Genomic DNA, 27732 nt, shown 5'->3' with positions numbered 1-27732 from the left:
GGGAGTGAAGAAAAGAGTAACAGGTGCCGTAGTGAAGGGCACAGGAATAATTTAGACCAACTGGTGATCTAAACGTGCACTGACATCTCACAGCACAAATGCGCCTTTTGCGTTTCGCCTCCAACGAAACGTGGCCGCCGCGGTCTGGGATCATTAGCCGAGCGCTCTAACCACGAAGCCACCCTGGCGCGCTAAAATTGCGAAAACGCCCTGTGACTTTTCATCCAAATTTTCCAAAAAGAACACGTGATCCAAGTTACTTTTGGTGTTGGCTTCCGCCGTTTCGTATAAACCACAAGCAAGTTCGGCACATTAAGCAGCACACAGTAAATAGCACGTTATTTAGAAAAGATGCGCCGTTTATACGTTGTTTACATATGAAAACCCGCCAACAAATATATAAAGTAACGAAAAATTGCAGGGAGTGTTTCTTTGGCAATGATACAAATCTAGGTTTTGTGGAATTCTCAACTTCTTGAATAGTGCATGCAGTCGTTGGTGTTAGATAAAAAAATCTGTTTAGTTTTCTGAGGCACCCACTTCCGGCTCAGATTTACTGCTTTATTTAGTGATAGAGTCTGCTAAAGTGCATCCTGCACTGCTAAAATGCTGACGTATAGTAGTGCCGCCGCAAAGTGTCTCGAAACTCGTTTTGCATTGTTCATTGGGTTCGCATGTAGTTCCTTGCACAAACAACATGCAGTCGCCCTTGTTGTTTTTTGTGTCTTCCGCTTCGGATGCTCTTTGTTCCACGCGAGCAATGGCTGAAAGAGAATAAATGCATATCCAGAACAAAAAGAACTTGAAAAAAAAAAGCATAACTCTAAACGTTTGAGAAAAACACGGACATATAGCAACAACTTACGCTACTATCTGGTTTCTGTCTCTTCTAACATTTACGGAATTCTCGAGAATCCGGAGCACGCCCTGTCCTGTAATGTTTACTCTAGGGGTTAAAATTTTCCAGGACGCACAACTAAAGATATTTCCTGATAGGTGCGAAGTGTGCTGTTGTTCGGCTGATTTAACTAGCACACATTATACAGTCCATAGTTTAGGCCGATCTCCACAAGTATTATTTGCAATGACCGGCTCATAAAAAAGCCATGTGAATGTGAATTGCACCTCGTGTCTTAGACGCTTTTCTCTCCGTTTGTACATTTCGTGAACGGGCCGCCGATGACGAGCAGATGAAGCGCAGAAAATAAACAAAAAGCGTGGAGGGCGGGGCCCGTTCTCTCTTCCCTGCACGCTACTTAGGAAATTCTTCAATTATAAGATAAGAAATAAGCACCAGCACTACATATGCTTTAGAATTTAGGAACATTGTCAGTTGCGAAATAAATTAAATCATCTTTTCTAACAACTTGATAAGGGAAAAAGTGTCAGGGGAGGCTCATGCTCGGAATCTAAATATCTGTGGTTTATTATCTATTTTTGATCTCTTAGTGTGATGACCCAAAAAAAGAGACTTCCAGACGTTTTGACTACAAGAATTTTTTCGAACCAGGAAAAATCCTTGTTCACAAAATTATGAACTCTCGTGCTATCGGGACACTTTTGTTTCCACGATTTTTGTTGCGAAAAACTGAAAATATAATCTGACAAGAACCCTAAAATATCTCCACAGTGAAATACGTTCTTTGAAGAGGCAACACCTATTTTTCCACTGTTATACGTTGCGAATATATAACTGCTTTAGAGTGAGTGGGGAGATCTTGGACGACTTCTTATGTTAACGTCATATCGCTAGCGAAAAATCTCACAATATCCCCAGAGAATCGAAGTAGTAGGGAGGTTGGCCACCTAACCACGTTGGGCCATCTCTAACCAGGTTGCGGCATCATCACAATCCAGGCAGCACACGTAATTGGCCCAATTTTGCAACAGTATGGTTCCATCGTGGTTATTTTTAGGGCCGGCCTTTGCCAATACGGTTCAAACGTTCGGCCAATTACCTGTACTGCTTGGGAACCTGTGCATATTATTGTAAGTAAAATGCACACCGTGGCAGGTTGCGGTAAAATTAATAAATGATTGCTAAATGTTGGTTGGGAAGAGCAAGGTGGGTTTCACAAGCTCTGCTGGTAGCAGCTCTTGCCATCGGAGAGGAGTGTTGCGTCGCGTAACCACTGCACCACTGGGCCAGGAGGGGTATGGGGACTCATAGGGATTCATGAATGTAAAGTAGAGAATGACCAATTCTGCAAATATCGGTATTAGCCCATTAATGCTATGGCGTCAATCCGTTGACTTGGAGCTCAAGTGTCCCCTTCTTTTCTTTATCAACTCCCTAAAAATCTGCAATCTTCGCTACAAAGCGCGTGTGGCTGACACTTTAAGGGTTTATTTGAAAGCAAGAGTAAGCTACAAGGAAAACAGTTAATGCAAAAGAGATACACAATGAACAGAATAAGGAGAAATGCCAGATGAGCCGAATGAAATGGAGGTGGGGCGAAATATTGAACGTCGACTTGAAATGGGCTTTTTGCAGGTGTGAAGAACTGCTTCCGGAGACAGAGTAGGTGAATGAAGTTGGTCTAAAAAAGTGAGACTAAGCATATGAGAAGCACTGACAGTAAAAAAATAAAAGTAAAGGTAGATAACAACAGTAAAGTGGAGGTTTACGAGCTTCATGCAAATGCCTCTTTCATGTCACATAATCTAAAAAAAGAGAAAAAGGGTGAGTTAGAAAAAGAGCAGAAGGAAAGGAGGTTGAGGAACGCTTGCTCAGGCGAAGGCGAAGACGAATTTCGTTGCGAAACGTTCAAGAAACGTTGAAATTTCAGGAGATTGTCAGTGGCTAATTAGGCAGTTGTCATTAACAGAATAAGGCATTCTATCCCTATGGCATGAAATTGACTTGAGGAAATCTAGTGGTCCCGACAATATTCATAACCAATTTTTTAAACCATATGCCTAATGAGTGTCAAAATCTCTGCTTCTAATTTAAAAGAATTCATTGTTTGCTTCAGGCATACCTACGAAACAGAAAGTTGCTAAATTCCCATTCATAAATCAAGCAACACTAACAACCCTACATATTACCCGCCAATTTTTCTTACCTTCGTAGCATGGAAATCGTGGAATATTTTATAATCAAGCACACCGTGATTTACAATTAACAGAATTGACGGCTTAACAAAAATCAAAAAAAAATTGAGAAATGGTTATCCACATCTACGCAGCTGGCGGAACGCATTCATTGCTCAGAATTTGACATCGATAAGCACGGGCAGACTGACATATTGTTTCTTGACTTGTCAAAAGTCTTCTATTATGTGTCACCTCCGAAACTGATCTTCAAAGTTCAAAACATTCTCGTTACAAACCTAATCCCTCGCTGGATCTTACGTTTAGACCACCGACTGTTTGCTCATATTGCAGTCTATTCTACAGAAAAAATAGAAGCAACATCTGGAGGCACAGAGTACTAGCACCCATGTTGTTCCTAATGTACACAAATGATATAACTAAAAATCTAGATGCCAAAGTCCACATGTTTTCTGATGATAGTATTATTTATAAACAAACCAGAAACGAAGATCAAATTCTGTTTAATAAAGCGCTTTAAAAACAAGATATCGGCGGGAATATTACGAGATGTTAGTTTATTTAGAAAAAAATCAGTTGCGGTCATAAAAACAACCAAAAAAACTGACACTTACTTTCTCCTATAAATATAGAGCCAAGATATTAAAGAGTGTTCCGGAGTTTAAGAACCTCGGAATAGTTAGCTTCAGATTTAAGGCGGGAGAAACACGTATCACATGTAACAAAAAACTTATTTGCTACTGTAAGCTCAATAAGACGTTCCTTCATATTCGCCTCACCTGAATCCATATTGCTTGCATACACTTCCCTTGTACGATCGGTTATTGAATATAACATACTATGTTGGTTTCCTGGCCCAAAATATTTGATACTTAAACTGGAAGCCGTACAACGGAAGCATATCAGTTTTGTTTTTAATAAATATTGCCGCCGCTATTTTCCACCTGAACTGCTCATACAGGCTGGCCTCCCCATTATCAGTATTCGAGCAAAGAATGCCCGGTAAAAATTCATTTATCTTATTTTGTCTGGGGCCTAAAGATTGACTCTACCGAATATTCATCAACTTCGACAACTCGGAATAGTAGGACGCAACATTCAAAACTTTTATGAGAATTTAAAACACACAGCAATACATTTAAGTGTTCTATTTTCCACAACCAATTCTAAACAGGAATTCATTACCCTACCATATGGTTAACTCCTCATCTCTCAACATCTCCGCTTTGCAGTTGTCTAGCCTCGATTGAAACGTACATAACGCTGTTTTCGCTTTTGTCTTTGGATATATTGCTGCGTATTTCTCCTATTTTTGTATTCCTTTTGGGAAGTATGTTGGTCCCGGCTACTGTTATCTTGTTTCTGCACATTGCTTCAGATTGTGAATATTTTCTGTTCCTGCTAATAAAATCAGCTTCTTTATGTACTTCAGTGCCTGCTTAGTGCTTACAGATTCTTTATAAGGACATTTCGCTTTCTTTTTGTTTATGTATGTGATTTACTCACCCAATCCTTCAACACTAAAATAATAAAAACAAAAATAAGTACATTGTTCTGCCCTCTTCATTTCATCTTCTCATATTTCTGCCTTATTTTGAGCTTGAATTTCACTGTAAATATTGTATTTAGGGCACTAACGGAGAAAGAATCAAATTTTTCTTCTTAGCACCACTTCTTCATTTGGTTATTTTTTACCATTTTCTGTTTGTATTGCCAGCCAAAGTGTTAATAACTAGAAATGAATTTCAAGCGAAAAATAAAATATTTTTACCGCAAGTATAGATTCAAACTTGTGAAGTTGAGATAAGTGCGGACTCTGTGATGGCTCACAAGAAGTATTGAGCGGTGAGGCCTGCGCGCACCCATTCCGGAAAACAAACTTACTTGATGTGATTGAACTTTTCTCGTTAAAAAGGTGGCAGCGCCCGACAGATGCATTTCAGTTGATTGCCCTTTCTATCCCAATATATGTATTCAGGAATGGGAGGCTACTTCTCAATCAAGCACGAAAATAACTAATATGCGTCAACTTGTAACCTTCATCAATGTGCCTTAGGGCTGCTAAATTCTTCAGATTGTTAAGCAAGGCAAAGAAATAGTTTGAGCACAGATCACAGAGCTGCCGCATGCTTTTAAAACTTATAATGGAGATCGTATGTTTTCTGTGTCGCAGAAAAAAATATGCAAGAAATGAAAAACCACTATTAGGAGATCCTCGTTTCCTTGTACTTAATAGAGCAGAGCTGTTGCTGCGTAAATTACTTTTTCCGCCGCTGCATTATCGATTCTTTACCTATTTAAAGCAATGGAGTATTAAGGCGAAAGCCTTTAATGGCTTATACTCGCGATGTCCATCCGTCCGTCAGTCCGTCACACTCGAAAACTCGATAATAAAAAAAAATCTTTGCGCACGGTGGGAGTCGAACCACCATCCTTCAGTTCCGCAGCTGTGCGTGCTAACGACTACTCTACTTCCAGGGAAGGCATACATAGTTCTTGTCTAGGACGCTGGAGAGTGTTTGCAGAAAGGCGTCGAATCAGATGGACGCCTCCCAAATGCCCTCCAGTGTATTCGGCACCTAAGATTCACGAACAATTCTGTACCTAATTACTATATTTTTTGCCATTAATGTCGCCATAAATGCACTCTACGTTTATCACTATCCTGCCTGCCAAGGTAATTTCTTTATTCAAAAAGCTTGGCGCCGCAATCTCAAGGAAGAGGAATAATTTTTAAAAGGAATGCCAATTAAGGAGGAAAGGGCCGCCACGGAGGCTGAGCCATTATGGCGCTCGTCTGTCACCCGAAACACGCGGCTTCGATCCAGGCCCCGGCGGTCGAATTTCGATTAAAGCGAATTTCTAGATGCCCGTGCACTATGTGACGTCAGTGCACGTTGAAGTACACCTTGCTTTGCGACGTTAAACGCTCACAAACTACACCAGTTAAGGAGGAAAACAAGCGAGTCACTGAAATCTTTCTTCAAGGCCTAAAACTAGCGCCGATGTGCTACGCAAAAATTCTGTATTAAGACATTCTACAGACATGCTTTTTCGCTGAAAAGTCGGTTGAGAGCGGTGCAATAGGGTAGCGCAAGACCCTACTTAATTGGCGTGCTATCACAATTGCAGCAGTGTTTGCAGTCATCGAACCTACCGCTAAGCATCGTTCCTTGTTCACCCAGGTTTCCAAGCCCCTGCAGATCCCAAAGTACCTGCCAGGCGTCTGCCTGGTGATTCCAAGCTGGTCTGATTCCTACCTCGCGTCAACGGGGCGGTACTACGCTGTCACCTCGAGACCCCCAGCTTCATTGCAGCAGTGGTTGCAGTCATCGAACCTACCTTTAAGCATCGTTCCTTGTTCACCCAGGTTTCCAAGCCCCTACAGATCCCAAAGTGCCTGCCAGGCGTCTGCCTGGTGATTCCAACCTGGTCTGATTCCTGCCTCGCGTCAACGGGGCGGTACTACGCTATCTTCATTGATACGTATACCACGGAACCATGCCTTCACTGTATCGCCTGCGCAAGCATCCTTCTTCTGGCCTTCAAAGCGGTCCCCTCGAGACCCCCAGCTTCATTGCAGCAGTGGTTGCAGTCATCGAACCTACCGCTAAGCATCGTTCCTTGTTCACCCAAGTTTCCAAGCCTCTGCAGATTCCAAAGTGCCTGCCAGGCGTCTGCCTGGTTATTCCAAGCTGGTCTGATTCCTGCCTCGCGTCAACGGGGCGGTACTACGCTATCTTCATTGATACGTATACCACGGAACCGTGCCTTCACTGTAGCGCCTGCGCAAGCATCCTTCTGGCCTTAAAAGCGGTTACCTCGAGACCCCCAGCTTCATTGCAGCATTGGACCTACCCCTAAGCATCGTTCCTTGTTCACCCAGGTTGGTGCCTTTAATCTTTTGCAATTATGACTACCTTGACTGCAACCACTGCTGCTGCCAATTTTGCTTGCCTCGATGTGCTAACTGTCTTGGCTTTTCTCATGATGCCCACTAATGTCGAGCTGGCTAAAAAAATTGAGAGTTTGGAGGCTATGTTTGAGGCCAAAATGAATGATTTAGTTGATGAACTTGTCACAAAAGTAACTGTCAAGCTTCAAGAATCTGGTCTAGACGTAGGTGGACTGGCTAAGGATGTGTCTGACATGGATGCTAGTCTCACGCTCTTGAATGACATAGTAGAAAAAGTTCAGAGTAGTCAAGCGGATCTCTTGGCCGCAAACAACGCGCCTAAACTCGAGAATGAAATGCTAAAAAATCAAATCGCCAATCAGGATCAATATTCCAGAATGAATAATGCTGAATTCAAAGGTGTCCCTTGCACACATGGTGAGGACTGTGTTGCAATTGTGGCGTCGGTTGGAGAGAAAATAAGCTGCCCTGCTGACACTGCCGACCTTGACATAGTTCATCGGGTGCCCGCTCAGACAGGGCAGAACATCATTGCTCGCTTTATTTCCCGCGCTAAAAGAAACGATTTCTTGGATAAAGCTCGTAAGTCACGGCTTGACACCGGTACGTTGGGTTTCCCAGGTGCAACAAAGGAGCCAGTTTATGTAAATGACCACCTTACTGTGGAAAACAAGAAACTTCTCAGTAAGGCACGAACACTCAAGAAAGAAAAGGGGTGGCTGTTTTTCTGGACGAAAAACTGCCAAATTTTGGCACGTAAGACAGAGACCAGTCATGTTTTCCGCATTAAATCTGAATGCGCCCTTTCCATTTTCACCTAAGATTCTGCATTTTTCTTCTAATCTCTTCCGTCAGTATGACCTCATACTTCGCGCCTTCTAATCTAAAATCTTATCTTTCCCCTTCTTGCAGATCTTTTATTCATTTCAATGCACGAAGTTTACGAAAACATTCGGACGACTTTAATAACCTATTATCAGCCACTCAACACCAGTTCTCCGTAATCTGCGTGAGCAAAACTTTGCTGTCGGATGCCGACAAGAGCCTGTACACGTTGCCTTCATATAGCGCTAAATACTGCCATCGTAGCGAAAGCGCGCACGGTGGCACAGCGATCTTTATTTCTTCTTGCTATCACTATCGTCGCCGACTTGATCTATCGCTAAAAGTGGGAAGTTGTGAATCTTTATGGATCGAACCAGACGAATCTTTCTTTTCACTAGATAGAAAAAATATAGTCATTGGCTGCATATACCGATCGCCCTCGTCCCATGTTAAAGATTACTGCTCAGCTCGGCACTCAGTCTTAGCGGTATTGTCAATGGAACGCAAAAATTTTATATTAATGGGTGACATCAATATTAACACATTAGTTCCCGACTGCTCCCCATATGCAGATTATATAGAAGTTTTAAATATTCATGGCCTCGAAAATCTTATCTACATTCCCACACGCATTTACGCTACTGGTTCAAGCTCCCTCATAGATCACGCTTTATCAAACCTAATGTCCGCCCCTGATGCAGGTGTCATAGAAGCCGATATAACAGATCAGTACCCTATTTTCATACAGTTGAATAACTGTGTTAATTATGTTAGGCATACACAGTTCATTTAAAAAACATTGGACTCTGCATTATTCCTTGAACGGGTTGCTATTATTGACTAATCAGTGGTTAAGGCTCTTGATGACGCCGATAGTGCATTCAATCAGTTCTTTCTTGTTATCTCTAATACTATCGATGAGTGTTCTACTATATATAATTGCAATAAGAGGTTTTCAACTCCGAATAATCCCTGGATGACTTCTGGCCTCTTAAGCAGTTTGAGAAAGAAAGATAACCTATATAGAAAATGCAAAAAGCAACCATTCAACTCAAGGTTTTTAGCGCGTTATAAGAAATATTCTAATGTATTAGGTTTGCTCCTTAGAACAGCGAAGAGAAATTACTATGAAAGAGATTTAAATAAATCACGCTGGAAATAACGTTCATAAGCGATGGAAAGTTATTAATTCCTTCCTAAACAGAAACAACTCGAAAGCTCCCGTATCAACAATTACTTCCGGTAAAGTAACATATACCAATCCCTCAGACATTGCTGAAGCCTTTAGTGATTCATTTCCTCTAGCCTCAGGAGTATTAAATACTGCCGCTAATCAAACATTACAACGATCTCCTCATAGCATTTTCATTTTCCCTGTCTCCCCAGATGAAATCGGCGAAATAATACGCAACCTGAAAGACACCAGTCCAGGTCTCGATAATATTCAATCATCCCATATTAGGTTAATTGCGCATCTCATTTGCGATGTCTTCGCCCATATTGTCAATCTGGTCTTGAAATCGGGCACTTTCCCTACTGCATTGCAAAAAGCCAAAGCTAATTCCAGTCTTCGAAAAGTGAGATAAACGAATCATTACTAATTACCGCTCAATCGCTGTTTTATCGTTTTTCAGTATATTTATTGAAAAAGCCATTGTTATCCGAATAAACAATTACTTAACAAAATTTGACATTCTCTCACCTAACCAGTTCGGTTTCAGAATGGGATTTTCCACCGAAAAAGCTGTGATCGCTGTCACCGATAAAATTAAATCCAACATCGACGCAGGTAACTTTGCAGGTGCATTATTTATTGACCTTTCCAAAGCTTTTGATTCCCTCAACCATGCTATTTTATTCAGTAAGCTTGACGCTGTCGGCATAACTGGGCCTGCACTTTCGCTAATCAGAAGCTATTTATTCAATAGAAAACAAGCCGCGTTCATCTCGGGAACATACTCAAAATTCAAGACTACTAATGTTGGAGTTCCGCAAGGTTCCCTTCTTGGCCCTCTTCTTTTTTTAATATATATCAAAGACCTCCCTAGGTGTCTTTTTAATTCCAACTGTTTTCTTCATGCTGACGACAAAACAATCTTAACCTCAGATTCACATATAAATAAAGTGGTCGATAAACTTATTATTGATGCACAGAATGTATTGGATTGGCGCAGAAATAATTTGCTGTTCATTAATGCATCCAGATCCAGCTTTATAGTTTTTAGGTGACCTCAAAAAATTCTTTGCGAAAACCCGTCTGTTAGCATAGGCTCAAACTCAATTCTTTCAGCTGATCACGTATCCTTTTTAGGCGTAGTACTGGATAAACATCATAAATTTCAGACCCGCATGTCATCTATTTCCCGAAAAATGTCGTATGGTATTAGAGTATTATTTAAAGTTCGCCCATATTTCAATGTTCCTATTCTCATTTCCCTCTATTATTCGTTCATCCACTCCTGTATTCAGTATTGCATTTGAGCTTGGGGAAACAAGTATCTTTCGCATTTATCTTCACTGCAAACTATTCAAAATCAAGCAATTCGAATTATCACTTATAGTCACAACTCTGCAAATGCCCCTCGTCTGCTCCTATCATACAATATTTTATCAGTGCCCAAAATAATCGACTACAAATTATGTACCCTTATGTAAAAATCTGTTATAAATCTACTTCCTTTTTCGTTAACTAGCATTGATCAAAATCCGCGTCGCAACGACACGAGTTTTGCTAATAACTTTAACTTTTTACTCCCTAAACCTAACACTAATTATGGAAAGCAAACAGTTCGTTTCACTGCCACCACATTATGGAACTCATTACCAGTTAGCATTAAGCAATCACCTAAAATCTCTGCCTTTAAATCCGCTCTCCGTCAGTTTTTACAATCCCCCTAATAGTATTTTACTTGGTATATGGTACTAGTTTTGTCATTTATATTATTCAATGAGTTGTCTTTTGTATTGGTCTGTATGATATTAGGTGTGTAATCATATTTCATTTAAATAAGGTTTTGCATTATTTCTCGTATTTCACTTACTGCTCATTTATGATGCCAAAAACTTTAAATTTCTTTTGCATCTGCTGTCTGTAATCCATTTTTACAGTTGTTCTTACAGGAGGTCCCGTCCACAGTCTCTGACTTTGGGACCTCCTTCTGTATTCCAATGTTTTTCTCTAACCTTGTACCATAAACATGTAATAAACGAACCTTGAACCTTGAAGGCATTTTTTTGCTGCAAGCTAAAACGGGCCTCCGCAAAGAGGCACGTTATTGTACTAAACAAATTGAGCTGCCTCTGAACCCCTGCAACAGCGTAGAGAAATGCGCTTCGGAATAAACTAGAGATTACCAGTATTGCAACCGATATTATAGCTAAGGTCTAACTAAGCATGATTAAGAGTACCCTGATTTGCGTTATACTACCGCAAACATTCCACCATTGCTTTGAGTCATGTAGGCGGAACGTCTGTTTTAATGCTTGACCCAGCTAACCTGATCTCACCTTTTTACGGTCCGTCGTATTTTTAACCGCTTCACGGTGTGCTCTGGAACCCAGCTACTCTGACTTAAAAACCTGCAAATTGGCCAACCAGCCTTCTTTACTGCTATTTTTGGGGAAAAGAGTCTCTTTTTTACATCGTAGCTGTGGGAGGGGATAGAATCGTTCCTGCCGAAGGAGTGCAGTTAATTAAGAAAACAAAAGAGGAAAAAAAGGAGAATGAAAATTTCGCTTAGTGTTTCATACAGGCGGTATTACAAAATTTAGTGAGACTGAAGTTACTACGAAATTCTGAGACATGTTGAAGTGTTCAATAGCTCAGGGCTGGAAAGTGGCATGTTAGTGCCGTTTGTGCTGCTGAACTCCATTATCCGACAGCTAAGCTATAGGCCATTTCTCTTCCTGAGCGTGTTCTAGAGCTTATTGCAGTAACAAGTCATGCGTTTTAACAGTCGCAGTTGCAGGGGATCCAGGATAGGGTTTCTAAAACTGTGTCTCAAATTTCATATTGAATGACTTTTACTATTCAAGGTCCCCAGCTTTCAGCCGAGTTATATATTATGAAATTCAGAACATACAGTAGTAGAAGTTGTAGTAGTAGGAGTTCTAACGGAAAGAGTAGAAACACTTTAAAATGTTGAAGACATGACTTCGAACTCCACCAACAGTTATTATTTGCCGCATGGCTGGAATGAGATGCCTTCTAGGTAATTTCTGTCGTAGGACGCGCGGGAAACACCGCGTAATACGATTTCAAATCTTGTCCGAAGATGCAGGGGATTTCCACTCGCATTGAGTGACGCCAGTGTGCACTTTCCCCAGTTGTTGTTACATCACCGAACAGAGTGGTTATAGACAAGAAAAACAAGTGGTTGACGGGTACACCGACGACGTGGGCAGCCAAGGTTGGCTGCTTGATCGTGACGTCAAGTGCACCTCAAGGCTGAAGTCGACAGGGACCAAAACTTCTAGGACAAAATTGATTGTAACAAATTATTCACCAATGAAGACTCGTTTTTTGAACTCATTATATAATTACTAGGAGTGTAGAATTTTTTAAGGCAGAAATACGGACACCCAAAAACTTTGTGCCGTTACTCCGCTTATGGTAAAAAGCTTTAAGTTGGAAATTGCATCGCAAGAAGTGTTTTTGTACCTAGCTATGGGAAGAGTTAGCTTCCATTGAAAAACCTGGTAAACTCTGAGTTCGTGTGACGCAATTACTTCTATCAGCAACCTAGTGGCTGCGAGGAGTGAGTATACCAAGAAAATTATGTGTCGGTAATGTAAATTTCACAGTAGAATAAAGCGCAGCATGCTATCGAACGAGTTGCCGCTAGGTTCAAAAAAGGGTGTAAGATATCTATCGTCTTCACTGAAAAAACTGCTAGCTGTTTATTTTTCTGTGAGCGCCTTTTGTTACCTATAAGTTTATAATTAAGTGCTGTAAATTGATAAATAGATTATGACTTCCGTTTTGGCCCTCCATTTTCGCGTTGTTTTTATGTGCCACACCGCAGCCATATGTAATCGCCACCCAGGGCCTCTAAGGGTATATTTAATGGTGAACATGTTGATCTTTCTACGTTGTCAGCTGAAGCGTGAAAGATTATCCTTTAAATGATAAGCACGGTGACCTATTCCCGTGCTAGTAAAGGAACAAATGTATCGAAAAAGAAACAAAAATTCATGGTAGCAACTGCTATAGTTTGTAGCGCCCTCCTTTGGCTGAGCCCAGAGCATGGAAAAAACGTGCCCGCGCGAGGAAGAAAATAAAGAAGCCGCGGGACAATGGCACGGGAAGCCACGACAAGCTGTTTTATTCTTACCTAGATCCGACTCAGCTGCTCGTCCTTCGCTCCTAAGGCATAAGCCTACATGTGATGACTCAGGACGAACATCATGACTGAGGCGGTCGACCCCTCCACTGAACGGGAGTCGCACCCACAGGATGTCCCGTCGCTGCGGCTTCGCCTCTCTCCCTTGTTGTATCAGAACCCGCACATCTGGTTTTTATAGATTGAGGCGAAGTTAAGCTTTTAATACATCACCTCGGAAACGACGCGTTACAACCATGTTTTCTGGACGCTTCCTCCTGGTGTGGCCTGCGAACTCATGGATCTTCTCTCCGAACCCACGGGCGATACACCTTAGCAGCACCTCAAGACCAAGGTGGTGTAGAGACTCATGCTGTCAGACCGTGCTCGCCTCCATCAGCTCCCTACCGCAGAGAACCTTGAGCGACCGGCGCCCATCCCAACTGCGGCACTGGATGTGGCAGGTTCCCGGGGAGCGCGACGTCCGCACCCACAACTCCGCTGCTTCGAGAGCTCTCTCTCGACCGCCTCCCTCAGTCAATTCGCCTAGTCCTCGCGGCGGCTGGCGACTTGACCCTCGACCGCCTGCCGGAGCTCGCTGATCGTGTTCATGAGGTGGCTTCCCCGTCCGTCTCTCCGGTCCTTTCGCCTACTGAGACGGCGATTTCGCGCATTGATACGCGCATCGATGAGCTCACCGCCTCGGTCGCGCCTGCGCCTGCCCAGGGTGGACCATTCACCTCTTCCCAGCTATCGCTCTATTTCACTCGCACATCATGCTCGGAGCCCCAGCACTCCGTCTTTATGCTAGTGCCACCGCCGCTTCCGATACCGCGCAACGAAGGTGCACATATCCTTGTTCAGGGTCGGAAAACGCCCGCCGAGATCACTGACGGTGGCGTGAGATGAAGTATGTCGTCTTTTTACTACTTGCGTGGTTGAAGAAATAAGCGTCTGTCCTGTGTGTTTTTGCTCACTCTCCTTTGCGTGTATTTTGACGCCAGTAATATGTCGCAGTCTGTGGACCTTTTTACTAGGGTAACGGTGAAGGCTGTCGGTAATCCATGTTTAAAAATATGTAGAGCGCAACTTAAAACAGACAGACACAAAGACGAGAGCAGACAGACGAGCGCTTAAGCCTGTGTCTGCTCTGGTCTTTGCGTTTGTCTCTTTTAAGTTACGCTCTGTGTATCTTTAATCAGGCCTTTTTATGACTAACGACCAGGTATCTGGCACCGAGTCCCTCGTAGACACGGACGCGGAGATAAGCGTTTGCCCCCGACTAAGGCTGATCGTTCCAAGTCAAAGGCTGACCGCTCCAAGTCCATTCTTGTTGACAGTGCGTTAAAGCACAGGGACAGAAGAAACACAGAGGACGACGTCACAGGCGCCTGTGACGTCGTCCTCTGTGTTTCTTCTGTCCCTGTGCTTTAACGCGCTGTCAACAAGAATGGATCATTACCAACTAGCCCGGCAATTTGTCCTATTCACGTTCCAAGTCAACAGGGCACTCGCTCCGTGCTGCCAACGAGTCGTTCTAGCCACATACTGTCCTCGCTCCCTTTGACTTCGGAGTTCGCCGGGCTTTCCGATGGGTCGTCGTCATCGCTGACGTGGTCCACTCGATCATCGGCTCGGATTTCTTCTCCTACTTCGGCTCGGACGTCAGAGTGCGGCGTCATCGCTTTAGCGATGGTTTGACTCATCTCTCCACCTCGCCATTTGAAAAAATCCTGGAGATTTTCCGGAGTTAATGAAATCCTGCCACCTTACTAAGCCGCCTAAGCATATGGTGATCCATCACATCTTCATCCGCGGCTCACAAGTCGCCGCTCGTCCACGACGCTTTTTAGGGGACCATCCGGCTATCGCCAAACGGGAGTTCGACCACACCCTGAAGTGCGGCATTATAGGTGACACAACCTGGGCCAGAGGGCGCTGCGGACGCCAGTGAACAGCGCCCTCTCCGAGCGATTCCTCCTAATTGGTAGGGCAGGACGACGAGCTTCGCCACTGACTTGTGTGGGTTGCCTGGCCCGCACGTGAAGAAACGAGTTTCGCGCGCACGCACTCGTTATTTCTGGCTCGCGCTTCGGCGCCATTGAGAGCGGAGCTTGCTTCGCGCGCGCTATGCTCGCTCCGCTCGTGCATGGACGCCGTTGTGAGAGAAGAGCACGCCCACTCGAGGGTTTTCCGCACGCTTTGACACTGCTACGAAAATTTTGCGCGCGCTTTCGTGGTTTAGAGAGGGAGCAGCTCGTATGCGCGGCGTCAAGCAAACAGTCCAAAAGGGCGCTGCTTTCGTCACGCCCTAGTTTTGTGCCCATAGCGCATAACCACGTGGTGTACGAAGTGAAAACAGAAATTTAGCCTACCTTCCAACGAAGCTGCGGCACGAATGCGTTTCGCGTTTTTTTTTCTTCGTGTCTTCAAATAGTGCTAGCTCGGCTCGATCTGCTTGCTTCCGCCGTGCGTGCTGGTGACATGCTTCTGCTACCTTTTCCTTTTCCCTTTGCGCGGTGTTTCAATCTATTTGGCGCTATGCTGCTCACCCCAGTATCACAGATCAAATCGCGCCGCGTTTAGATTTGTGCGAAATACGAAAGCGTATTTCGCAATATAGGTGCACATTAATTAATCCCATTCTGTTGAGCTTTGAGAGTGTTAGCATGTGCGTGCGGCTGATGCCACCAATATGGTAACGCATTGCCTTTCCTACCGGTGTCGCGCTTGCTTAGCCGCTTCTGCCATATGGTCGTATTTACAGCATATGGCGTATTTACCATACGGATATCTAAAAATAAGAAACGGCTTTGCGCACAATCTACGTACAGAATTAGGACGTTAAACTCGCAAACCGCTGGCACAACTCAGTTTTGATGCGCATCGACGGGGCACGTAACACTATTGCGCGGCCGCCCGAGGTTAAGCTCAGTGTTGTTGGCGTTACCGAAAAAAGTAACTAAATACGTTACTGGTTACGTAAAAAAGGAGCGCGTTACCGCCCTACATTACCTACAAAAAAGGTAGCGCGTAATCGCTACCGTTACCGAAAAGAAGTACCGTACGTTACTTTGCCGTTACATCATAGCCATAAATGTTAAGTTTTCGTCACCTTAAGAACTTACGATAACAATTTTATAAAGCCCACATTTCCCAAATAACAACTAGCCTAAACAACGGTTTTTACGCGATATCCTGATTTAAAGAGAAAACTTTGCACAAATGTGCAGGAGCTTCGCAATGTTATAGTCGCGTAAAGATGCCTGAAGAGTTACATGTGTTCGATTCTAACTTTGTACTACATGATGAAGCCATCTTATGAATGTGGCATTAAACACAAAATGACACTCCATCATCAATTCTAACTTCACAAAGAAAATATCACTGAACTCTCAACAAATTTAGAGTAATTCTGAAAAATGTGATGTTCCAAAATGATCGGCATGCTTTCACTCTGTAGAAAGTTGTGTGTGTGTGAGTGGTTTGGGAGGGGGAGGTAGGTCAAGGCAAGTGTGTGAATGCGTGTTCGTGCAGGTGTTTTGTGCTTTATGGCCATTCCGTCTTTTTTTAGTAGGGTGCATTGTCAAGGGCAGCTGTTTTTTGGCATGCATGCGAACCCCAACACGGGTTGTCGGGAGCACCTGTGCATTTTGTTTATTTACATCACTTTAGGTGCTCTGCGCTTCTTTTTCTAAAAAATAGGGCGGAGTGGGGCACGACTGGAACAAAAAGTAACTAGTAACGTGGCACCTCCCGTTACCGAAAAATGTTAACGTAAGTACGTTACCCGTTACAGTTCCGAATTGGTAACGACTATGTTACAAATTTACCGAAAAAAGTAATGCGTTACCGGTAACGCCATTACTTGTAACGCGTTACGGACAACAGTGGTCTAGGTACAGTGTAATTTGCAGAGCCACACTGCTACTCGTGTGTACGACAGAGACACAAGGTTAGTTCACTTGTGGGATCGCGTCTGCAATCTTCGCCTTTGCAGTTGTATGCGCTGCCACTTTACATGATGTCGGCCGAGTAAGTGCACATATATTAAGTGCCCGCCAGCACTCTCTCCTGTTGCTGCCGGTGACAGATAAGTAGTACTATTTTTAATCAATACTGCAGCGCGCGATAATGCACCGGTACTTCGCATTGAACGATTCCTGCCACCTGGGTAATTTCTGTTGACAGCACACACGTCAGTAAGCAAATGCGTCATTCCATAGAAGCCCACAAGTCAAGCAAGACGCTTCCCCACCTTTATGCAACCACGGTGCCGCGTGTCACTTCGATCACCGCGTAAAAAACTGCCCAGCGATGGACATAAACGGCGCACTGTGCAGTCGTCAGGCTGTGCTCGCATCCGCCGCGCCCGCGAGGAGACGGGCACGAGGAGCAGGCGGAGGGAGAAAGCGCGCGCAGCACGCGAACAAGGCCAGTCAGAGCGCCCCGGCGCCGTCGTGCCCTTTCGACGCTTCAGAATTCCGCCGCTACGGGAGGAGCACGGCGCTGTCGTCGCGCGGCAAACTTTAGGTTGGGGTCCCTATACGCCCGCCGTCCAGCACGTGGGCTTCCACGATGCTTACAGTGCCCAAGCGGGATCCTTGGGAATGGGGTCCATGCGGAGACAATCGCGCATTGAACGCTAAGACTGTTCACGACAGCTACCCGCTGCCTTACATCCAGGACTTTACATCGCGCCTCGATGGCTTCACCATGTTTAGCAAAGTGGACTTATTTATGGCGTACCATCAGATAACCGTGGAGGCCGCCGACATACCTAAGGCCGCCATCAGGACGCCCTTTGGTCTGTTTGAGTACGTGCGGATGCCTTTTGGGCTCCGCAACTCGGCTCAAGCCTTCCAGTGGTTCATTGCAGAGGTCACGCCGGGCCTCCTGTGTTTGCGTACATATATCTATGATGCCCTCACCGCCAGCCCTAGACCTGAAGATCATGTGTGCCCCCTACGTGCCTTCTTCTAACGCTTACAGCAGTATGGCCTGGTCGTGAACACAACCAAGTGTGTCTTCAGCGCCTCTGATCTCGAGTTTTTGATACATTATATATCATCGCATGGTATCCGCCCTCTTCGGTCCCACTTCAAGACCAACTAGGATTATCCCCAGTCTACTACACTGCGCCAGTTACGCGAAATCCTGGGGCTGGTAAGTTTTTCTTCGTGCTTTGTACCGCATTGTGGAGAGCTGCTCCACCCGCTCACCGACCTCATTTCGGTCAACCGGTGCCACGTCCTTTGCTATTTTCTGGTCAGCAGAAGCTCAAGCCGATTTTACTGCTGCCAAGCACGCTATCGCGGGTGCTGCGCTTCTGATCCATCCGCGCATCAACGCGCCTACTAGATTGATGGCGGATGCCTCTATCGTGGCAGTCGGAGCCGTCTTACTGTAGCTCATTAACTGTGAGTGGCAGCCTTTCTCCTTTTACTCTCGTAAGCTACTTAAACTACTACAGCATCTTCGGCAGCGATCTGCTCGCTGTCTACGCTGCCTTACAGCACTTTCCACATTTTCTGGAAGGATTCAAGTTTCTTACGCACACCAATCACGAGCCACTGGCATACGTATTCCGCACCAGCTCATCGAAATGCGTGTCCCGCGAGCACCACCAGCCAGCTCACATCTCGGAATTTAATACCGAGATCCATCACGAAAGGCTGCCGTTCTCAGCGCCACTGATGCCCTCCCTTTCGCGTACAGCTGCGGTTGACTCTCCAGCTTGAACCATCGATTGTACCACATTTTTTTTATCACAGCATGATGACCGCGAGCTCAAGGCTTTTCTAGAGAACCCCCGTTCCCTCCGACTACGGCTTGTGCCTCATCCGTGCTCACCTGACTCTCTGTGGTGCGGCCTCTCAGCACGCCTCCACCGTCCTTTTGTTCCTGCTGCACTTTGCAGCACCATTTTCCACTCGCACCACGATATCTGTCACCCAGGTATTCAGGCTAGTCAACGCCTTCTCACCGAGCGCTATGTCTGGCCTCGGTATTAATGAGGTTGCTCGCGCGCACACGCACACATGTCAGTCGACAAAAGTCTACCGTTATACAAAGGCTCCTTCCAAGGCCTTCCTTCCCCACGGCCGTCGTTTCGATTATGTCTATCTCGACATCGTGGGTACTCGACCCGTCTCGAAAGGTTATATTTCCATCCTCACCATGGTCCACCGTTTCACAAGCTTGCAGGAGGCTGTACCCATTTGTGATATCACCGCTTGGACTGTTACCCGAACCTTCATTTCTTAGTGGGTGCCTCGCTCTGGTTGCCCTGACACCTTGCAACGGACCTTGGGCGCTAATTTGAGTGCACCCTGTTTACTTCCATGAACCGCATTCTTGGCGCCCGGCATTGCTGCACCACAGCGTAGCACCCATGCGCTAATGACATGGTGGATCGCCGTCACTGCCAGCTGAATGCCGCCCTTGCTACCCGTCCCAACTGCGCCCACTGGATTAATTGATTACCCGTTGCGCTCCTGGGTTTACGGGCCGTTCTCCGGACAAACCTACAGTGCACTGCAGCGAAGCTGGTGTACGGTAGTTCTCTGCGTCTCTCCGGAGACTTCACATCAGCGCAGCTACCTGCCCAGCTGCCAGAGTTCCTGCAGCATCTGGTCGACAATGTTAAAGGCCTCCGCCGTGTTCCGCCTCGCCCTCAGCGCCGCAACACCATCTTTGTTCACCAGCAATTTGCCACTTCCTCCCATATTTTCGTTCACCGCGACGCTGTCCGAGCACCGGTCACTTCGGTTTACGACGGACCATTCCGCGTCCTTCGCCGCTGCCTAAAAACTACCAACTTCCTTCAAAATGGCCGCGAGAGACAGTCAGTATTGACCATCTCAAGCCTGCCTACGTGAAGACCTCAACTGAGTGCGTCGGAGTTCCCCTTGCATTCACTTCCCCTCGTCCGCAGTCTCTATCCACTTCCTCGCCTGCGCCGCAGCCCCTCAGTGCGGTTTCGACTTGAAGTTTAGGCGGAGGGCCTTGTATCGCACTTTTTTGGGTTTGTCTTGAGCACGGCCAAAGCACCTGCGTCCGAGAAAGGAAATAAAGAAGGCGCGGGGCTGCAGCACGTGAAGCTACTGCAAGCTGTTTAATTCTTGCCTAGATCCGAGTCAGCTGCTCGTTCTTTCCCTCCTCAGGCATAAGCCAGAAGTTAATGAATAAAGAAGTGTGAAGAAGAAATTTGAGTGATATGAGAGAACGAGAACAGCTCCTCCCGTCCATTCGCTTCCTCTGAGATCGTACTTTGGGCTCCTGCATCTTTCCTGAATATACCCTAACATATCCCACTTACAGTTATTGCTCAGCTCTAGATAAGCCCTCAAATTATTTGAAATGACGGCGCTAAAGACCTCACTGCACGAAATGTTCTGGTGACGACAATAGATGTAATTTGGGATGAAATTTGGCTTCACAGAAATAAATGCCTTGCTAGTTTTAAGAATTTGCCGGCGCTACTTGGGTTTCCCTGGGGCAGGACAGAGGGAGGACACGGGTGTGAACCTAAACGGGCCATGGCGGAATATTTATTTTAACGCTGGTATCTACGTTGCGCTTCCACCGGCGCAGAAAACAGCAACAGTGTCTTTGTGGTGTCGTGGGGAGAAAAGCCAGCGCGTAGTTCGAAGGAACCCAAGTTCTGCACTGCAGCCCGAGAGACGCACGTGCAATCCTGGCGGCACTGAATCAGCGAGGAGAGAGCACCGCGTGGGTTGCCGTCAATACATTATGCATTAGTACAGTGCCTCTAGCCATCAGCCTTTGGAGTAATCAGCTCTTATCAATTTTTAGACGTGATGGTAGACCGAGGCGGCTACAATGGTGTCCGGCCGAGGAGAGTCTAAGAATTCGGTGTAGCTTCCGCTGGCACCATCCCCTCTACGGAACTCGGCAACTGCTGATCATGCGGGTCGCCATACATGAAATGCGGCAAAGAAATCTGGGCGCGCTGTGACCCGCGAAGAAAAGCTAAGAGAAGAACACCGGGTGATGAGGGACGTTACCAAATAGTAGTGTGTAGCTATCAGTATCTATGAGCCTTCCTGGGACACGGTACGCCGTTCCTGCATTGCCTTTAGTGATTACATCTGCTATTGGCGATAATATAGGCTGTGAATTTTTTAAACCTGCGATGTTTACATTTTAGAAAACTAAACTATGCGCCGACCAAGACGTGACGGAATTAACCACAATGAACGGTGCTTCATGCCTCTGGGCATCTTGCCTGTTACCTTTACGCTGACATATAGTTTTTTATGGCGGCCTTCTCTGGCCTCATTGCTTCACGCTGAACGAAAATCAAGGCGACGACATCCCCGAGGTGTCTTGCTGGTGTGAATGTGCCGCCAAAGTTGAAGACAGGAACTAAGATTTCCGAGGAAAAAGTGCGCGGCTCGTGTCTGCTCCTGAGCCGTTCTTGTTGAGCGCTGCGGTGCCTAATTCTACGGTCTTTGCCCTTGACTCAATGCAAGGCTACTTATATACGTAAATAGGCCATTTACCTGCGTAAATGGCCTACGGGACATCTGGTGTAGGTGACGGGTATGGCGTTCATGTACCGGAGCCCCCTACAAGCAGGGAATCCAGCCCAGGACGCACACCAACGGTAGAAGCACCTGTTCATCTGGCCAGTCGCTGACTGAAAGGCCTGCTTCCCCAATTCGGACCTCTCCCTGACCACAAGGTTACAAGAAGCGTCAGCGTTGACACAATGGATCTGCAGCATTAACAGCATAAGTTTTGCTTCACCATCCGCGGGACCCACCTCGTTTGTACGGCTTTCCACATGAAGTTGCCCAGGCTTGGCTAGGGAAGGTGGACCGCAACGTTTTTGGTGTCGTACAGGAAGAAGCGCAGCAGGTACAGGGCGTCTCGCCAGTCATCACAGCCACTTCGCCTCCCCAGATCTTAAGTTATACCGTCGTTGCAATCCGTTACGTGGCACCGCCAACCCTCGCGCTACGAGCCACCCCCACCAGCCGTTCGTGTTTCACCTTCGAGGCCGAATGTAGTGCAGCGTGCAGGTCTTAGACTGACTGCCGTTTGGCGAACCGCACACAGCAGGCCGTTGTACTACCATTGCGGCGAAGTTGGGCACATCTGTCGCCGCTGTCTGTACATGGTACTGGGTCTTTGAGGATACTGTTTCGATGCACGCCGTCCGCGGTCTGGTCACAGGCCGCGGGAGATCGAGCAGGTCGATCCCGGGCCCAGCCGCTTCTCGCAATCCCCCCCCCCCCCCCCCCCCGCCTAGCAGATACAGCTCTCCTGGGCAGCGGAACCAATCTCAACATCCCCCTAGGAGAAACTAGACCCAGAAGCCTCCAGAAGTGCGGCTGCTCTACGACGCAGCCAAAGATCCTCCAATGAAGCCCGGCACTTCTCCGCTACTGCCGTGCAACACGGAGCTCCAGGCGACTCAGAAATCGGTCGACCAGACACCACAATGACCCGACGACGCCCGCCGTCAGTCAGACGCCAATCTCCGGCGTAGCACTCCTTCGTATCACCAAACCCGCGACCGAACACCTCAACATTGTCGAAACACCACGCAACCCACTGCCGAACCTACAGATCACACTCGAAGCAACCGACGTTACCGCACTTGTAGATACTTAGTGGGCAGTTTGCTGCGGCGCACAAAACGGTTACTACCAGTTGGGACGGACCGCAGACACGTACCGCCAGAGTACGCGCCGCGAGTCACAGTGCAAGGAGAAACATTCCTGGAAATGTCCGTCTTGCTACCCCATCGCTCCCGCAATGTCATCCTCGGTATGGGCTTCCTAACGGAACACGGTGCAATCATCGACATGCAGGCGAAGGCTGTCAAGTTTTTGTTTATTGTGCCATCTGAATCAATAGCACACTGCCAGCTGCACTACACATGTTTGACGCGCACGTGAGCCGGCCGTCACTTTCTAGTGTCATGGTGACTTTCGGTACAGTGATACTCCGAGCAACAGAAGGTGTCGTCGAGTGCAAGCAGGTTTTGCTTCAGCAAACAGGCATTTCTGATGCCCAGGCAGTTCTCCTCGCGGATAGGAAGATTCATGTCTTGCTTGCCAATTAAGCATTGAAAACCAACTACTGAGTATGTGGGTGACTGTGACTGTATCTTGAAGCCACCAAAGAAACGAAGTGCTCGCATACTTTAACCAGCGCGCTGCGAACTGCATTCATCGGCTCTACTGAGCAGAACTACGTCGCGTATGCGGACATGAATCGCCACCGCCAAGAACTTCGGAGCCTGCTCAACCACTACCGTAGCTTCTTTGCATCGTTGGCATGCGTCAGACACACACATCTTGCACAGCTCCGCTTTATTACTGATGACACTGTCCATCCCCTTCGTCAGTCAATTATCGCGTTTACCCTAAGGAACGCGTCGCTATCAGGGCTTAAGATAAGAAAATGCTGGATACCAACGATTACCCCCATCTCGTAACCCGTGGGCATCCCCTGTGTTCTTTCTAAAGAAAAAGCATGGCACAATGAGGTTTTGCATCGAATACCGTCGCCTGAACAACGTCACAAAAAAGATCTGGAAAGAATCTACGACGCCTTGGATCGCCTCGGCGGCGCCGAATATTTCTTTCATGAACCTGAATTCCGGGTACTGGCAAATCGAGCCCGGCGAGAGGGACCGCTAGAAGACGGCTTTTATCACACCAGACGGATTATACGAGTTCCAGGTCATGCCTTTTGGTTTTTGTTCCGCATCAGCCAATTTTCAAAAGGTCATGGACACCATTCTCGCTGATCTTAAGTGGCACACTTATCGTGTATACCTGGACGACGTGATTGTCTTCGCTCCAAATTTCAAGGAGCATCTTCGTTAACTCGACGTGGTCTAGCAAGCTATAATGTCGTCTGGCCCTACACTTACAGCCGAAAAATGTCAATTTGCTTGCGAAGAACTGAAGTTCTTACGCCACGTAGCCAAAAGGGACGGCATACTTCCGGATACAGAGAAATACGTTGCCATTGCGAGTTTCCCGCTGCCCAGTGACCTGAAAGAAGTTCGCCACTTCCTCTGCTTATGTGCATATTACCGCCGGTTCGTGAAACACTTCTCAAAAATTCCAGCACCGCTTACCCGCTTCACCAAGGCTGATCTGCCGCTCACCTGGGGTATCCCGCAGAACCACTTTTGTTGACCGCGCTTAAAACATGGACAGAAGGCATAAAACATGGAAGACGACGTGACAGGCGCTGATGTCTTCCATGTTGTCTGTCTTCTGTCCGTGTTTTTAAGTGCTGTCAACAACAATAGATTAGCACCAACTTTGCCGACAACTGGTCCTATCCTGCAGGAGCACTCCTTCATAAACTCTAATGTCTCTTTCATGCACCACCCGTTCTCGAGCATTTTCACAAAACTGCCGGACGAAAGGTACACACCGTTGCGAGCACTGTTGGTTTGGGCGCTGTTGTGATTCAGGAGGAGAATCGACAAGTGACTGCCTACGCAAGTCCGGCTTTGCCCAATACGGAGGCAAACTACTCTGCCACAGAAAAAAAATGCCTAGATATCGTACGGGCAACTTCGAAGTTCCGTCCATACCTCTATTGGAGACCTTTCAAAGTCGTGACACACCATAACATTATTGGCTAGCCAGCGCCCGGGATCCCTTAGCGGCCCTCTCAAAATAGAGCGGATTCATTCAGGAATGTGATATTACTGTGACGTAGAAGTCAGGCCGTACACATTTAGACGCCAACTGCCTTTCCAGCTCTCTCGTGCACCCAGCTCTAGAAGCCCCTGTTGACGGCGACGCCCTTAAGAACGCCCTCCGTCCCACCGGCTACGCCGGCCAACAGCGCACTGCCCCGAATGGCCGAGCCGTACATCACTTGCTTAAAAGTGCACGCGCCACCATCAGACGCCTTCAGAGCCGTTTCCTGCATCAAATTTTCTGGAAAAAGGGTAACTGTAGTAGCTACGGACCACCTGACACACTCCGCGGAAACGGCAGTTCTCCCCAGTGGCACTGCCATCGAGATCAACAAATTTTTCGTTCATCAGATTATCTTGCGGCACGGCGCACCAGAGGTTCTTATTGCAGGTCGAGGACCCGTCTTTTCGGCTGAGCAAATACATCTCATTGTTGTTCTGAGTCGCACGCAGCACCGCAGGACAACCGCTTACAACCCCCAGACAAACGGACTAACGGAACGCCTCAACAAGACACTTGCTTACGTGCTGTCGATGTACTTGGACGTATAGCATAAAATGTGTGACAACGTCTTACCTTATGTCGCGTTCGCGTACAATACCGCCGTCCAAGAAACCACCAACCAAGACACCATTCTCTCTAGTTTACCGACGCACGATAACGACAACGCCCGACGCCATGCTTCCCCATTTAGACGACCACATAAGTTACGACATGCCGCTTTTCGCCAACGACCCGAAGGTGCTCGCCAGGGTGCGTTTCTGAGATCAGCAAGACCGCGATGCGCGCCGCTGCAACTTGCGCTGAATAGACGCCGAATTTCTCTTAGGCGACCTTGTTTGGGTTTTGTACCTGATCCGACGTCATGCACTGAACAAGAACTCCTGCGCCGTTATGTTGGTCTCTATCGAGTGGTTCGTCGCGTCGGCGCGCTCAACAATGCGGTTGTTCTAAACGAGACGCCCGAACTCCGTCGACGCACGCGCTCTGAGGTGGTACACGTTGTCCGCCTCTAACTTACCACGCTAGGAAGCACTGACCTTTGCCACGGCATCCTTGCATCGCGTCGATGCGTCCCGAACGGAAGGGGGGGGGGGGGGGGGGGGCTGATGCCGTCAGCGCTAAACAGGGCAACAGAGATTTCCGTGAAAGAAGTGGGCGGCTCGTGTTTGCTCCTGGACCGTTCTTGCTGACAGCTGCAGTGCCAATTCTTCAGGATTCATCATTGACTACCGGCCAGGCTATTTACCTACGTAAATTATCTACGTGAAAAAAGCACCCACACTTGGTGGAAACAGCTACTATTTGTGTTGGAAGAGCCGATTTTATTAGCGCGTATCTTATGTGCTGTCGAACGCAGAGAGTCAAAGAAACTACTTCAAAAAGCGCACTGGCGCAATGCGGCCCGCTGCATCGCTCTTTCCTTTCACGATTTGACATTGTACACTTGCAAAGGAGCACGCAACTTCAAACTCTTCGCTTAAATTATTACATTCCTGTAGAATAAAAAATCATCGAAGTATGACATATGTCATAACGAGGCTCGAACTTCATCTGCATGCTTCATAGAATGCGATTTCACATATCGGTGTAACTTACCGGAACGCCATGGTGTAACGCTGATATCTTTAAGGACAATGCAGTTTGGTGCCGCAGACAAGAACTTGTAAGATAGAGGAGAGACACCTAGGATTAAATAAATGGCAGCTTATATGTACCTGCGGGAAATTCTTTGCGGAATACATGTTTCCCGACCATTAGAAAAACATTATGACAATGGAAAGTTCTAAACAGTGAAACATTATATGTTCTCGGTCATTAAATTACTGGCACAGTAGTGAACAATATTCACAGGATACAAACAAGAAAGGAGCAGAAAACAGGCCTCAGAAAATACGTGTACTCTTGGAATAGCCATCATTAGCATGACGCTGCCCATGATTGTTATTCCACTTTTATTTAGCTGTATTTATACAGAAGAAACGCTTCCTATATACGCAATATTGGTTATTCAAATGAATTTCAGTTAAGAGTTAAAAAAGTTAAGAACAGGGTGCAACATAAAATGCACGTTGACAAGGAAAATTCACGTTGACAAGCAATGACAAGGAAGAACCAAATTTCATAAAAAATGATCGCCAAGCATCTTCAAAAAATGCTCGAGTGTGGGACTTTCCATGACAACGCGGCTCAGAATATTTCACACTCGAACGGTTCGCGGACAGAAGGAATTTTTGAAACCATCAGTTCTGCAAGTAGAGTCTGCAATTTATTTATAATGATGTGATTTTTGGGCTTCGACAGGCGTCTTGGATGTACTGCTCTCTTTTTAGTCTCATTGCACCATGGTAGATTAAGTGCATATATTTCAGTCTCTCGCGGCGTCTTCGTTCCTGGATTGTTTCTAGGTTTGTTCTGTCTTAACGAAGGCACGGTGATGGTCTTAACCTATACGAATTATAAATGAATGTAACCAATTTTCTTTGAACAATTTCAAGTTTATGATTATGTTTGCTTGTATGTACAGATCCCAAACGGCTGCTGCATATTCCAGGGTATTCCAGGTTGACCGACGCTCCTTTTATGTTGTTAACTGTTACCTTTCCCTCAGTGGCAATGCCAGCAACTATTCGAGAGAAGAGATTTTCTTACCGGTAGGTTCAACGCTGGTCATGGTATTTAAATCCTCAGGTTCATTTTTAAATTGGAAGGTTCGGTTATAGGTGTACCTTGAGGAGAGAAAAAAATATACAAATAAATGATAAGGAGTCATCTCGCTTGCAACAAGATGTACCACGTTTTTCACGAAAGCCGGGTACTAATTTTTAATAATATTGTTTTGGAGCTAAAGAGAAGCTTTTTGCAGAATAGTACTAAGAGGACTAGCATAGACGGACATAAAAATAGGTGA

General features: G+C 46.2%; 1 long non-coding RNA gene across 1 annotated transcript; it reads right to left on the bottom strand.

Annotated features, from left to right (window-relative positions):
* Nucleotides 1–400: 400 nt before the first annotated feature.
* Nucleotides 401–27554, bottom strand: LOC144123264 (uncharacterized). The gene is made up of 3 exons (XR_013313057.1): nt 27474–27554; nt 26421–26507; nt 401–764 (listed from the first exon to the last, which is right to left on the bottom strand). It is a non-coding gene; the product is annotated as an uncharacterized LOC144123264 (long non-coding RNA).
* Nucleotides 27555–27732: the final 178 nt, after the last annotated feature.

This window comes from Amblyomma americanum, chromosome 3, assembly GCF_052857255.1.
Source record: "Amblyomma americanum isolate KBUSLIRL-KWMA chromosome 3, ASM5285725v1, whole genome shotgun sequence".
In the NCBI taxonomy this organism is placed as follows: Eukaryota; Metazoa; Arthropoda; class Arachnida; order Ixodida; family Ixodidae; genus Amblyomma; species Amblyomma americanum.
Note: the sequence above shows the minus strand (reverse complement) of the source record. Positions and strands in the feature narration are given on the sequence as shown.